The sequence below is a fragment of the Budorcas taxicolor genome, chromosome 9 (assembly GCF_023091745.1).
Source record: "Budorcas taxicolor isolate Tak-1 chromosome 9, Takin1.1, whole genome shotgun sequence".
In the NCBI taxonomy this organism is placed as follows: domain Eukaryota; kingdom Metazoa; phylum Chordata; class Mammalia; order Artiodactyla; family Bovidae; genus Budorcas; species Budorcas taxicolor.
In genome coordinates, this window is record NC_068918.1 from 24,157,693 (window position 1) to 24,172,611 (window position 14,919).

Consider the following 14,919-nt stretch of genomic DNA (forward strand, 5'->3'; position numbering starts at 1 on the left):
CTCCAAAAGCACAGTTCAAAAGCATCAATTCTTCAGAGCTCAGCTTTCTTTATAGTCCAACTCTCACATTCATACATGACTACTGGAAAACCCATAGCTCTGACTGGACAGACCTTTGTTGGCAAAGTAATGTCTCTGCTTTTAATATGCTGTTTAGGTTGGTCATAACTTTTCTTCCAAGGAGCAAGTGTCTTTTAATTTTATGGCTTGTCACCATCTGCAGTGATTTTGGGGCCCCCCAAAATAAACTATGTCACTGTTTCCACTGTTTCCCCATCTGTTCGCCATGAAGAGATGGGACCAGCTTGCTTACCACCAAAATCTTAGTTTCCATGTGTCACCATACACTGGAACCCCTCTGATAACCACTAACCTGTTCTCTGTATGTATGTTTCTATTTTCATTTTAAAACAATGGTTAGATGCAACAAAATAGGTGGCAATGCTTTGACCATACACGAGTTGTCGGGTCCAAGGGCTTCTTCCATCCTTGTCAATGCAAGTGCTAACCTTCTTGCCTTTCATATGACACTCCACCTACTTCTTCACACGAGCCATTCTGAGCTGCTTTCATTCACTCAAATGTGTCACACTTTTTCTTTTAACCTGTGGGCTTTCAAGGTGACTCCTGCATCTGGAACATTCAACCACACCACCCACCCCATTCCTGCTTCTCCCTCACTTTCACCCCACCCCCAGGAGCTTAGGTGCCCCTGCTCTGGCTCACACCCTCCGCTCCCTCTCCTTCCCTCTCAGAACGCTTAGCAACCCTCAGTGTTAATGTTGTTTACATTTCTTAAACTCCCCAGGAATGTAAACTCTGGGAGGCTAAAGAAAACATGAAGCAACAGAAAGGGCTCTGGCTAGCTTAAAGAAAAGGGAGAATTTATTGGATGGTTTCTGGGTTATCTCCTGGGATCTGAGCTAGAATTGAACAACCAAGAATATGGGAAGGGAAGGGCCCAATGAGTTCTGATGACCTCAGCAGGAAGTGTCCGCAGACCCACTTACTTGACTCAGCTTGACTGAGCCCCAGGATTTAGGTGTATCTTTTCCAAATTTCAAAGGTTAGAAAGAGGACCTGAGTTCAGCTTGGGTAAGGTGATCACCCTTGATAAGTCAGCTATGGTCAGTGGATGGAGTTACGTAATACAGACGTGGTCATGGAGAACCATTCCCAATGTAGGGACGTCAAACTGGGCCACCACCCCCAAGGATCATCTACCACTGGGAATATGCCCAACATGCCCTTTATTCCTGATGCCAGGCTTGCTGCCTCCAGCTTCTTCCCCCGTTGCAGTGGGACTATTATAATATTATCGTCTCTTGGCTTCAAACCCACTGGTACTCTGTTTAGCAACACTGGGGCAGGGTCTCTATGAACCACATTTCTGCCCTGCTAAGTGGATCCCTGCCAGGCTCCGGTGACAGGGGCCCTAGGAGAAGCCCCTGGAGGTGGGAGAAGAGCAGCTTCTTGTTTTTATTGATGTGATTTGCCCACCTTGCCTCTTTACCCGGCTGTGCCAGCTCATTCCTGCAGCAGCATTTGAATTCAGCTTGCAGTCTTTACAACACTCACAGAATTACTTTCATCACGTCCACTGATACGAGCACCAGCCAAGCAATGCCCCCTTAGAAGATGGGGTCCCAGTCACAAGGGTCTTCTCTGAGCACGGAGACACTGACACTAGCTGAGCAGCACTCTTCCTCAGTGTTTGGGGATCCAAATACCACAGTGCCCCTCCAAAGCTCAGAGACCCCAATACCAGATGAGTGGCACTCTCTTTTCAAGGGTCTGAGATTCGGCTTCAAGGGGCTTCTCCTGCATCTTGGCAACTTCTTATCCCTATATCCCCAGCCCCTAGGGGTAGCAGCTGCCTTCTATAGTTCCCACTCCTGTGATAATGTACTGGTCTCTTCTTGCCTTTTCATTTATCTAGCTAATAACTCTTTACGTTAAATTCTATTAAAATAACTGATATACATATAAGAAACAAATCGCCAGTCTAGGTTTGATGCAGGATACAGGATGCTTGGGGCTGGTGCACTGGGATAACCCAGAGGGATGGTATGGGGAGGGAGGTGGGAGGGGGGTTCAGGATTGGGAACACGTGTACATCCATGGTGGATTCATGTTGATGTGCGGCAAAACCAATACAATATTGTAATTAGCCTCCAATTAAAATAAATAAATTTAAATTTAAAAAATTTAAAAAATTAAATAAAATAAATTACTACAGAAAAAAATCACAGAATTAAAACAATTAATAAATCTAATTGAAGGGTGTATAAAAAATAAAATAAAATAACTGATATAATTTGTTTTCTGTCTGGAACTTGACTGTAGATATGTGGGATGATTTTCCTAAAATAGAAATCTGACCAGATTTCCATTTTGCTTAAAATGCTTCAGTGATTAAACCAATCCTTGTGCTATTCATAACAGCCAAAAGATGGAGACAACCCAAATGTCCACTGGCAGACAAACTGCGCAAACGAAATGTGGTATATCCATCCATCCTGGGATGTTGTTCAGCCTTAAAAAGGAATGAAATTCTGATACAAGCTGCACCTTGGATAAACTTGGAAAACATTATGCACATGAAAGAGTCCAGACACATAAGGACCCATATTGTATGGTTTCACTTATATGAGATACTTACACTAGGCAAATTCATAGAAATTAAGTAAAATGGAAATTACGAGGGGCTGGGAGGCTTAGGGTGCTGGGGGAAAGGGGAGTTATTCTTTATCAGGCACAACGTTTCTGTTTGGGATGGTGGAAAAATCATCAATTTTGGAATCAATTCTGAAAATTGAGAGTGGTGATGGCTGCCCAACATTGTGAACGTACTTCATGCCAAGGAATTGTGCACTTAAAATGGTTAAAATAGCAAATCTTAAGTATATTTTGCTACAAAGAACAAATTACCAAAAGCAAAAGCCAAACAATGCTTTAGGGGCTCTCACTGATGAAATTGGCTCAGTGAGGGGGAAGATGTGGAGGTGTACTTTGGACTTTTCCTGAACAACCTTGGGCTGTGGAACTGCCCCGGCTTATGCATCTGCCGTCGTGTAATCGGCGGGGCCCCCTCGTCCATCCTGGGAGCTCCTGTCATAGTGAGATGCGATCTCCTGCTGCCGTGTGCAGCGTTCTCGGCAGGCCTGCTTTCCTCTCTCCATCTGAGCAGCGCTTTTAGAGTCCCTTAAGATGGTCTGTGTGTGAGGGCTTCCCACCAGGCCGTGTATTTACTGCAGTTGTTTCTCGTTTGGCCTCAACTGGACTTGCACATGGACATTCTTATAACTCACTTTTTTTTTTATCCTTTGAAGTGTTCGTGTCATTTTTTCTTTACTGTTTTTTTAATGATAAAACATTTATAGGAGACTTGGAAAATACAGAACACTGTCACATGTAGTTTCACTGGATATTACAATTATTTTTTAGATAGCTCAATTAAGATTTTTAGCTGGTATTTCAATATCAAACTCTCAAAAATTAATAGAATGAATATACAGAGAATTAGAAGGATATAGCAGATTCAAAAAGCACTAGGAATACCTTTAGATCATGAAAGTTTTGCACCTTGTTTCATGTCCCTGGAAATGTTCCAGTGTCTCCAAGTTCATAGTCTATGAGAACTTGAATAGAATTTGTATCCTACTGTTAGGTGAAAATTGTATATATCTGAATTATGTTGAACTGGATCAACTCAATTTTTGATTCAAGATGACCATCTATTTAGCGTTTCTCTTTTTGTCATGGTGTTGAAACCCTGTTAGTATTTTCAGAAAACTCCTCACTGTTCTATGAAGAAGCAGGAGACACAAGAACAATGTAAGTGAAGTATCTCTGCAATAGTGTTTTGTTTGCCTTATAAGAGTTTATCTTAACATAGAAGTTTTGGGATCATAAACATTCTCAACTGACGGGAGGTAGTGGGGTGATAATAGATAAGTTTCAGGTCCAGAAGATTTTTCCCACCATTATCAATTCTCTTCTTAATGTCCTATTTCAGCGAAGGAAGTTTCAGGGGTACTAATAAGATTTCCTTTCTCTCTTTCTCTGTTAAGCAATGAGTACAATTTAGATATTCTGCCTAAAAGTAAAATAATACCAACAAATGTGAAATTGGCCTGATAATTTCATTTCCTTGCCAAAGCATATCAAGATCTGTGAGCTAGCAGTCAGAGTCTGTGAATCTAGCTAATCTAATCTTCCTGGAAGCTCTTTCTAATCTCTATTTCCCCAGCTCCTTGAAGGCCCATTTCCCCAGCTAAATTCAATATTAGGTTAATTGAATTGGCTGTGTAATATTCAATGGACATTATCCCCATAAAATTTATTTATAAGTTTTATTGCCTAAATAGTGACAGAGTGAGATAATAGATTTTTAAAATGACTACTGTAGTTAACATTCCCTAAAGAAGAAAATGTGTTTCTGACATTTAGATTTATTAAGGAAAGGAAAATAGAGTCACAAGACAGAAAAAGAAGAGAGAGAGGGAGAGAAAAGCAAGAACATTTAACTTCTAAAGTGAGGATTGGATTTTGGACAACCTCTGGGGACACTAAACAGTGGCCACAGGCCTGGAAAAGGTCACTTTTCATTTCAATCCCAAGGAAAGGCAATGTCAAAGAATGTTCAAACTATCACATAATTGCACTCATCTCACATGCTAGCAATGTAATGCTCAAAATTCTCCAAGCCAGGTTTCAACAGTACATGAATAAGAACTTCCAGTTATTCAAGCTGGATTTAGAAAAGGCAGAGGAACCAGAGATCAAATTGCCAACATCTGCTGGATCATCGAAAAAGCAAGAGAGTTCCAGAAAAACATCTATTTCTACTTTATTGACTACACTAAAGCCTTTGACTGTGTGGATCACCTCAAACTGTGGAAAATTCTTAAAGACATGGGAACCAGACCACCTTACCTGCCTCCTGAGAAGTCTACATGCAGGTCAGGAAGTAACAGTTAGAACTGGACATGGAACAACAGACTAGTTCCAAACTGGGAAAGGAGTGCATCAAGGCTGTATACTGTCACCCCACTTATTTAACTTATAAGCAGAGTACATCATGCCAAATGCCAGGCTGGATGAAGCTCAAGCTGGAATCAAGATTGCTGGGAGAAATATCAATAACCTCAGATATGCAGGTGACACCACCCTCGTGGCAGAATAAAGAGCCTCCTGATGAAAGTGAAAGCAGAGAATGAAAAAGTTGGCTTAAAGCTCAACATTCAGAAAACTAAGTTCATGGCATCTGGTCCCATCACTTCATGGCAAATAGATGGGGAAACAATGGAAACAGTGAGAGACTTTATTTTCTTAGGCTCCAAAATCACTGCAGATGGTGACTTCAGCCATGAAATGAAAAGATGCTTGCTCCCTGGAAAAAAAGCTATGACCAACCTAGACAGCATATTAAAAAGTAGAGACATCACTTTGCTGAGAAAGGTCTGTCTTGTCAAAGCTATGGTTTTTCCAGTAATCATGTACGGATGTGAGAGTTGGACCATAAAGTAAGCTGAGTGCTGAAGAATTGATGCTTTTGAACTGTGGTGTTGGAGAAGACTCTCAAGAGTCCCTTGGACTGCAAGGAGATCAAACTCGTCCATCCTAAAGGAAATCAGTCCTGAATATTCACGGAAGGACTGACACTGAAGCTGAAACTCCAATACTTTGGCCACCTAATGTGAAGAACTGCCTCATTGGAAAACATCCTGATGCTAGGAAAGATTGAAGGGAGAAGGAAAAGGGGATGACAGAGGATGACATGGTTGGATGGCATCATGGACTCAATGGGCAAGAATGTGAGTAAGCTCTGGGAGTTGGTGATGGACAGATAAGCCTGGCATGCTGTGGTCCATGGGGTCACAAAGAGTCGGACACAACTGAATGACTGAACTGAGCTGACTGGGAACACTATTTCCCGGATCTTTTTGGCATGCTGCTTCAAGGCAGTGTGTTGCCAGTGACACAGAAAAGGGAAGAAGTGCATTTTCAATATCATATCTGAGGCCATTGTCCAGACTCCACTTACCTTGTGTTACTCTTGCAGTGGGTATCTCACAGCAGGCAGCCAGTGGGAGTCGTGGCTCTAGGGGAGGAGCTGGTGCATTCTTCTCGGTCCTAGAACACATGGGCAGACACCCTGGGACAGGTCAGGTGTGGGAGGGGCTGCGTGACTCCCACAGAAGGCCAGTGGCAGTGCCTGGTGGCCGTGGAGGGGCTGTGTGACTCCCACAGTAGGCCAGTGGCAGCGTCTGGTGGCCGTGGAGGGGCTGTGTGACTCCCACAGTAGGCCAGTGGCAGTGCCTGGTGCCCGTGGACTGCAGCTCCTCCATATACTGGCCGTAAGAGCGCTGACAAGTCATGGGGTCTTTCGGTGTCTCTTTTTCCCTCTCTGTACAGTAGAGATGAAAATTACCTGCCTTTTATCTTTTGGAACTATGATTTTCTCCAGGCATATGCCCTGGAGTGGGATCGCTGGGTCATATGGTAGTTGTATTTTTAATTTTGTAAGGAACCTCCATACTGTTCTCCACAGTGGCTGTATCAATTTACATTTCCACCACCATGCACCCCAATGTTCATTGTAGTGGTATTTATAACAACCAGGACATGGAAGCAACCTAAGCGTCCACCAACAGTGGAATGGATAAAGATGTGATACATAGATATGGTGAAATATAACTCGGCCATAAAAAAGGAATGAGATTGTGTCATTTGCAGAGGCATGGATGTACCTAGAAACTGTCATACAAGAGTGAAGTGGGTCAGAAAGAGAAAAACAAATACCATGTGTTAATGCAGATACGTGGAATCTAGAAAAACGGTACAGTAAACTTATTTGCAAAGCAGAAATAGAGACACAGACATAGAGAACAAGCATGTGGACGCCAAGAGCAGAAGAAAAGGGTGGGATGAATTGGGAGATTGGGACACCCACACACACCATAAACTACTATGTATAAAACAGATGACTAATGAGAACATACTGTATAGCTCAGGAAACTCTAATCAATGCTCTGTGATGACCTAAATGGGAAGGAAATCCAAAAAAAAGAAGGAATACGTGTATCAGTGATTCCCAGGTTGTGCAGTGGTAAAGAAGCCACTTGCAATGCAGGCGATGTAGGAGACGTGAGTATGATCCCTGGGTCGGGAAGATCTCCTGGAGAAGGAAATTGAAGTCCACTCCAGAATTCTTGTTGGAGAATCCCATAGGCAGAGGAGCCTGGCAAGCCAGTCCATGGGGTCACAAAGAGTTGGACACGGCTAAGCACAGCACCCTCGAACTCAGAGCCTCAGGGGACTGGTGCTGAAGATGGCTACAAATAGGCCCATGAGAAAGGAAAAAAAGAGGGACCATTGGGCCCTTGGATAGAAGGAGAAAAGCACCATTGTCCCCCATCAGAATGGCCCTGGTAGCAGCCATTCTGAAGACTTCCTTTCCATCTCTGTTTTCCATCTCACTGCCCCAAAGGCAATGGAGTGTAATGTGAAAAACGTGGTCAGCAATGGTGTTGCTGGGCAAGAAGAGGCATCATTTTCACCCAGTCTGTGTGGGTGTGGAGATGGCAGAGGGTACCAGAACAGATTTGGGGACCAAAGTGTGTAGGTTTTACTAGCCAAGTTTATCAATGAGTTATTTAACATTTCTTCTGAAAAATGGGGATAAAGATACTATCTTCCGTGCAGGGTTGTTATGAGGATTAAATGAATTAAAAATTGAAAAACATTGAAGATATTGCCTTGAACATAGTAAGTGCCATGTAAACATCTATAACTGAAGTAGTTTATAGCAATTATGAGTGTGTGCGTGCTAAGTCACTACAGTCGTGTCTGACTCTTTGCATCCCTATGGACCGTAGCCTGCCAAGCTCTTTTGTCCATGGGATTCTCCAGACAATAATACTGGATTGGGTTGCCATGCCCTCCTCCAGGGGATCTTCCTGACCCTGCAACTCTTCACGTCTCCTGCATTGGCAGACTGGTTCTTTATCACTAGGCCACCTGGGAAGCCCATGTGAGTATAATGCTATTACCCACCTGCAACCTTGATTCTTTGGAGGAAGTTAGGGTGAAGACACTCACTAATGCACTCATGTTTCTGATTACCCGGGATGTGGTTTTCAGATTCTGTAAAGATGGTGAATCATCTTTAAATAAAGATGGATTGTGTGTGACTCACTGGTAAACATTTAAGGTATTTCTGAAACATGGAAACAGAAAGAAAAGGGAGAAGGATAGCTCTGTCAAGTGATAATGAACCAGACGGTTATAAAAAACATAGAGGGTTTCAGCAGGCACAAATGGAGAAAACACAGAAGAGGATCAATGAGAGGGAAGGACCAATGAGAGGAAGGATGAGTGGTCATGGCAGCTGGGAGAAGGAATTGTTCGGCAAAATGGCTTAAACAACTTTTGGACCCCGCAAGAAAGGGCTGCACTCATGAGACGGTGGCCTACACAGCAAGGAAGGCTTGCCCCCCTTCCCTTCTCAACTCCCTGCCATGATGCCTTGATATTTTTAGCCTGTGGGGTTGGGATGATGAATGCCCAAGTGGAAATAGTATTGGAAGGAGATTTTTCTTGGCAAAATGGCAGCAAAGGCTGCCAAGTATTTTCTAAGATGTAAACAAATCATCCACCTTCGTTGGGGAAAGATTAGCACGTTATTCCAGAGTCAGTGTAGGATTTTCACCTGCTGGCATTTGCAAGGCGAATTCCCCGCTATCATCATAAGCTTTTACAACCATTAAGCAACCTATTACTCAGAGAAATCATTGGTGTCCCAGCTGCTAGAATCAAATAATTGGGCAGAAATTCGAAAATAAAAATCGCTTACTCAATATGAATGAGTCGGAAGGCTACGGTGGAGGTGGCACTGGTTTGTGGGTCTGAATTTTCTCTTGATTATGCAGCCAACTGCCCCTTGATGCATCTCTGCTTTTACAATTATGAGAGAAAGGTGTGGGATCAAATGATATTTGAGATTCCTTCTTGCTCTGAATCCTACAAGTCTAGGCTACTCTGAGCAGAAAGCAGCTCTGTCTTTATATTTATGATAAAAACCTTCTAGAATATCTGCACCTCTTCTCCTCCCTTTTGAAATGTCCCTTTCCACCAGGGTCACACAATTATTGTCCTGACCGTACTGAAACGTTGTTGCTGAACCACGAAAGAAGGTGTGATTCTTGGCCTCTGGAGGAGAAGAATTCAATCTGGGGCCAGTGATGAGGCTTAATCACCCAGAGATTTTATGTAATCAAGTTTTATTAAAGTATAAAAGAGAGAAAGTTTCTGACATAGACATCAGAAGGGAGCAGAAAGAGTGCTCCCCGCCCCTTTAGTCTTTAGCTGGATGTTATATAGCTACTAGTGGTCTGCTAATTAGAGAAAGTAAATGTCTCAAAACTCAGAGAATGGCACCAGGCCCCTCACCACAACATGCATTTTGAGATAACATTGGCACCTGGTGAGTCATCCCAGGCCATAAAATGATTGATATGAACCTTGAGGAAAGGCAGGTTTTCAGGTAACTAATATAGTTTCATTAACATAGATTAGGAGAACAATGTATGAGTAAAACAAACAGGTTTGTCGAGTCAGTTCTGAGTCTATGGTGGAACGAACTTGAAAGGCATTTCAGTTCAGTTCAGTCACTCAGTCGTGTCCGACTCTTTGTGACCCCATAAACCACAGCATGCCAGGCCTCCCTGTCCATCACCAACTCCCGGAGTTTACCCAAACTCATGTCCATTGAGTCGGTGATGCCATCCAACCATCTCATCCTCTGTTGTCCCCTTCTCCTCCTGCCTTCAATCTTTCCCAGCATCAGGATCTTTTCAAATGAGTCAACTCTTCGCATCAGGGGGCCAAAGTATTGGAGTTTCAGCTTCAACATCAGTCCTTCCAATGAACACTCAGGACTGATCTCCTTTAGGATGGACTGATTGGATCTCCTTGCAGTCCAAGGGACTCTCAAGAGTTTTCTCCAACACCACAGTTCAAAAGCATCAATTCTTTGACACTCAGCTTTTATAGTCCAACTCTCACATCCATACAAGACTACTGGAAAAACCATAGCCTTGACTAGATGGACCTTTGTTGGCAAAGTAATGTCTCCACTTTTTAATATGCTGTATAAGATCTGGAAGATCCACTGGAGAAGGGATAGGCTACCCACGCCAGTATTCTTGGGCTTCCCTTGTGGCTCAGCTGGTAACGAATCCGCCTGCAATGTGGGAGACCTGGGTTTGATCCCTGGGTTGGGAAGAGCTCCTGGAGAAGGGAATGGCTACCTACTCCAGTATTCTGGCCTGAAGAAAGACAGAGTCTAGGGTAAAACATAGTTCATTAACATAGCTTAAGATAAACATTTCCATGAGAAAAACACGTTGGTTAGCTCAAGGTTTGAGAAAAGTTCAGTTCAGGTGGAACCAGGTGTCATTATGGCAACACAGAACTTCAAGAGAAACCTCTTTTTAAATTTGTATAGAGAAGGGGAAAAAATATAACACTAGTAGTTTCTTTCCTCCTGCTGCTTAAGAGAGAGATAAAAAATGTCTGACACTTGCAGCCTATTTCTTCCATTTGGAGACCTCTGGCCTTCCTGCCTGTTACCCTCTCAATACCTTGCTGCTTTCCATGATGGTGTGTGGACTCTTCTTCTCATCAGACCTCACAAGCTTGCCATGCTCTGGAATGTACCCTGTTTGACATACTATCTCCATTTCTCTTAACTTTAGCTCAGCCCCAGCTCACCTGTCTTGCAGTTCCCTTCCCTGGAGTCATACTCTTGGCTAGATAGCTTTAAAAAAAATTACGTATGCAGAAAATATTTCTCTTTTAGCAGAAGATATCTGACTTTCAGTATGGGCTTAACCCAAAGGAATGGTAGGGATTTCAGTGGCCACAGATGATGGGGGAATAGCTTACTCCCAGAAACTTCAGGAATCCCAAAATCACACTCATAACCATTTGCCAAAGTGTGAAGTCTACTTGTATCTTCAGGAATTCTACTGAAGAACCATATATCAATCACAGATATTTGTATTTTAAAAAATTATTTATTTATTTATGGCTCTCCTGGGTCTTCATTGCTGAGTGCAGGCTTTCTTTAGTTGCTGTGACCTGCTTCTCATTGTAATGGCTTCTCTTGTTGTGGAACATGGGCTCCAGAGATCGTGAGCTTCAGTAATTGTGGTGCCCTGGCCCAGCTGCCCTGTGGCATATGGAATCCTCCTGGATCTGGAATTGAACCCATGTGCTTGCACTGCCAGGCGGACTCCCAACCACTGAACCACCAGGGAAGTCCCAGATATTTCCATTCTATTGTTCTAGACTCCGGCTGGGTGAGAGGTATATCACAAAGGTAAATAGAAGCTTAAGTTCCAGTAGAAGGCAATGGCACCCCACTCCAGTACTCTTGCCTGGAAAATCCCATGGGTGGAGGAGCCTGGTGGGCTGCAGTCCATGGGGTCGCTAAGAGTTGGACACGACTGAGTGACTTCACTTTCACTTTTCACTTTCTTGCATTGGAGAAGGAAATGGCAGCCCACTCCAGTGTTCTTGCCTGGAGAATCCCAGGGACGGGGGAGCATGGTGGGCTGCTGTCTGTGGGGTTGCACAGAGTCAGACGCGACTGAAGCGACTTAGCAGCAGCAGCAGCAGAGCTGCAGAATTTTTTTAATCTTAAAGGATAGCTTCACAAATTTTTTTATTGTGGAAAAATATACATAATACACAGAAAATTTATCATTTTAACCATTTTCAAGTGCAAAATTCAGTAGCATTAGGTATATCCACATTGTTGTGATAGTAGTTTTATCCACAATTCGTTATTTATTGGGAGCCATAAGTTTGAGTATATAAAAGTAAGTTATAGTCCACACCATGGAGAGCTTATCTGGTAGGGTTGACTTAACTGAACAAATAAACAGGATGTAAATTGGTCTAGAATGTTGAGTCAGTCTGTCTGCCTTCCTACCTTCCTTCCTTTCCTCTCTCTCTTCCTTCCATTCCCACTCTGTTCCTGTAATGGTCTCAAGTGGATTATGAAAGTACATACAATATAACAGGGTGAAGTAAATGAAAAACTGTTGGGGAACATAAGGGTAGGAAAGTGGGATGAAGCCATGTTAGTTCAGAATTTGTGTGCCTGGGAGTCCTATAAACACATTAGATATAGACTTCAAAGTTTATTCTAACCCCCCGGAGCCAGTTTAGGAGAGGAATTTGATCCATTACAAGATTCACTGTATCCTGCCTGGGACATCCAAATATAAACAGGTGCTCAAAAGCACACAGCTTTTCTTGTTACCGAGATCAGAGGAAAGTTCTCCCGTGGGTTGTGATGGAGAGGATGTGTGTGTGGTATAATGAACCACATCCATCCGTACCATCTACACAGCAGTGAATTACTATAGCCTTATTAATAATCTTCAATGCAGGCTAATGGCATTCCCCAAATGGTGAGTTCAGTTAAAAAAAAAAAAAAGCATGGTTTCTTTCTTTGACTCTCTACTGACCTGGCCTAGTAGAGGGATGGATTTTAGTGGGTCTATAGTGGACTGAGGTGTTGGTATGCATCATCTTTAAGGCGGTCTCAGATAGCTGGGGCACCCGGGCACATGCCCAGGCTGAATGCTGGTACTTCAGCAACCATTTTTATTTACCTCAGGTGCCTTGCAAATGTGATCACAGTCCATGGGCCCACGACACGAGAAAAGTAGGGAAGTATTCCTTAAGGTTCCTCTGGTTTGTGATGAGGAAGCCCCATCTCCTATATCTGAGAGACTGCTGGGTTCTGAATATGTAAGTGGGAAGATCGAGTGCTGTGATGTGCTATTCCCAAAGAGGTATTAAACATAAACTAAAAGGAAAAGAACCAAATCACATGGCATTTTAGCTCAATGGACCAATCTATTTCTTCTCATCTTGAGTCTCAATAGAAGTGCTATTATGGTTTAAGTTCTTAGTTCAGTTCAGTCACTCAGTCATGTCCAACTCTTTGTGACCCCATGGACCGCAGCATGCCAGGCTTATCTGTCCATCAACAACTCCCAGAGCTTACTCAAACTCATATCCATCGAGTCGGTGGTGCATCCAATAATCTGACCCTCTGTCGTCCCCTTCTCCTCCCACCTTAAATCTTTCCCAGCATCAGGGTCTTTTCCAATGAGTCAGTTCTTCCCATCAGATGGCCAAAGTAATCGAGTTTCAGCTTCAGCATCAGTCCTTCCAATGAATATTCAGGACTGATTTCCTTTAGGATGGACGAGTTTGATCTCCTTGCAGTCCAAGGGACTCTCAAGAGTCTTCTCCAACACCACAGTTCAAAAGCATCAATTCTTCAGCACTCAGCTTACTTTATGGTCCAACTTTCACATCTGTACATGATTACTGGAAAAACCATAGCTTTCAAGAGATGGACCTTTGTCAGCAAAGTGATGTCTCTGCTTTTTAATACGCTGTCTAGGTTGGTCATAACTTTTCTCCCAAGGAGCAAGTGTCTTTTAATGTTATGGCTGCAGTCACCATCTGCAGTGATTTTGAAGCCTAAGAAAATAAAGTCTCTCACTGTTTCCATTGCTTCCTCATCTATTTGCCATGAAGTGATGGGACCAGATGCCATGATCTTCATTTTCTGAATGTTGAGCTTTAAGCCAGCTTTTTCACTCTACTCTTTCACTTTCATCAAGAGGCTGTTTAGTTCCTCTTCGCTTTCTGCTATAAGGGTGGTATCATCTGCATATCTGAGGTTATTGATATTTCTCCCAGAAACCTTGATTCCAGCTTGTGCTGCATCCAGCCTGATATTTTGCATAATGTACTCTGCATAGAAGTTAAATAAGCAGGATGACAATATACAGCCTTGATGTACTCCTTTTCCTATTTGGAACCAGTCTGTTGTTCCATGTCCAGTTCTAACTGTTGCTTCTTGACCTGCATACAGATTTCTCAGGAGGCAGGTCAGGTGGTCTGGTATTCCAATCTCTTTCAGAATTTTCCACAGTTTATTGTGATCCACACAGTCAAAGACTTTGGCATAGTCAATAAAGCAAAAGTTGATGTTTTTCTGGAACTCTCTTGTTACTTTGATCATCCAACAGATGTTGGCAATTCGATCTCTGGTTCCTCTGCCTATTCTAAATCCAGCTTGAACATCTGGAAGTTTACGGTTCATGTATTACTGAAGCCTGGCTTGGAGAATTTTTTGAACATTACTTTGCTAGTGTGTGAGATGAGTGCAATTGTGCCATAGTTTGAACATTTTTGACATTGCCTTTCTTTGGGATTGGAATGAAAACTGACATTTTCCAATCCTGTGGCCACTGCTGAGTTTTCCAAATTTGCTGGCATATTGAGTGCAGCACTTTCACAGCATCATCTTTTAGGATTTGAAACAGCTCCACTGGAATTCCATCACCTCCACTAGCTTTGTTTGTAGTGATGCTTCCTAAGGCCCACTTGATTTCTCATTTCAGGATGTCTGGCTCTAGGTGAGTGATCACACCATCATGGTAATCTGGGTTATGAAGATCTTTTCGGTATTGTTCTTTTGTATATTCTTGCCACCTCTTCTTAATATCTTTTGCTTCTGTTAGGTCCATCCCATTTCTGTCCTTTATTGTGCTCATCTTTGCATGAAATGTTCCCGTGGTATCTCTAATTTTCTTGAAGAGCTCTCTAGTCTTTCCCATTCTGTTGTTTTCCTCTATTCCTTTGCATTGATCATTGAGGAAGACTTTCTTATCTCTCCTTGCTATTGTTCGGAACTCTGCATTCAAATGAGTATATCTTTCCTTTTCTCCTTTGCCTTTAGCTTCTCTTCTTTTCTCAGCTATTTGTAAGGCCTCCTCAGGCAACCATTTTGCTTTTTTGCATTTCTTTTTTTGGGGA

At 42.8% G+C, this 14,919-nt stretch overlaps 1 non-coding gene across 1 annotated transcript; it reads right to left on the minus strand.

Annotated features, from left to right (window-relative positions):
* Positions 1-405: 405 nt before the first annotated feature.
* Positions 406-531, minus strand: LOC128053601 (U6atac minor spliceosomal RNA). Its single transcript, XR_008199927.1, has one exon. It is a non-coding gene; the product is annotated as a U6atac minor spliceosomal RNA (small nuclear RNA).
* Between the last annotated feature and the right edge of the window lie 14,388 nt (positions 532-14,919).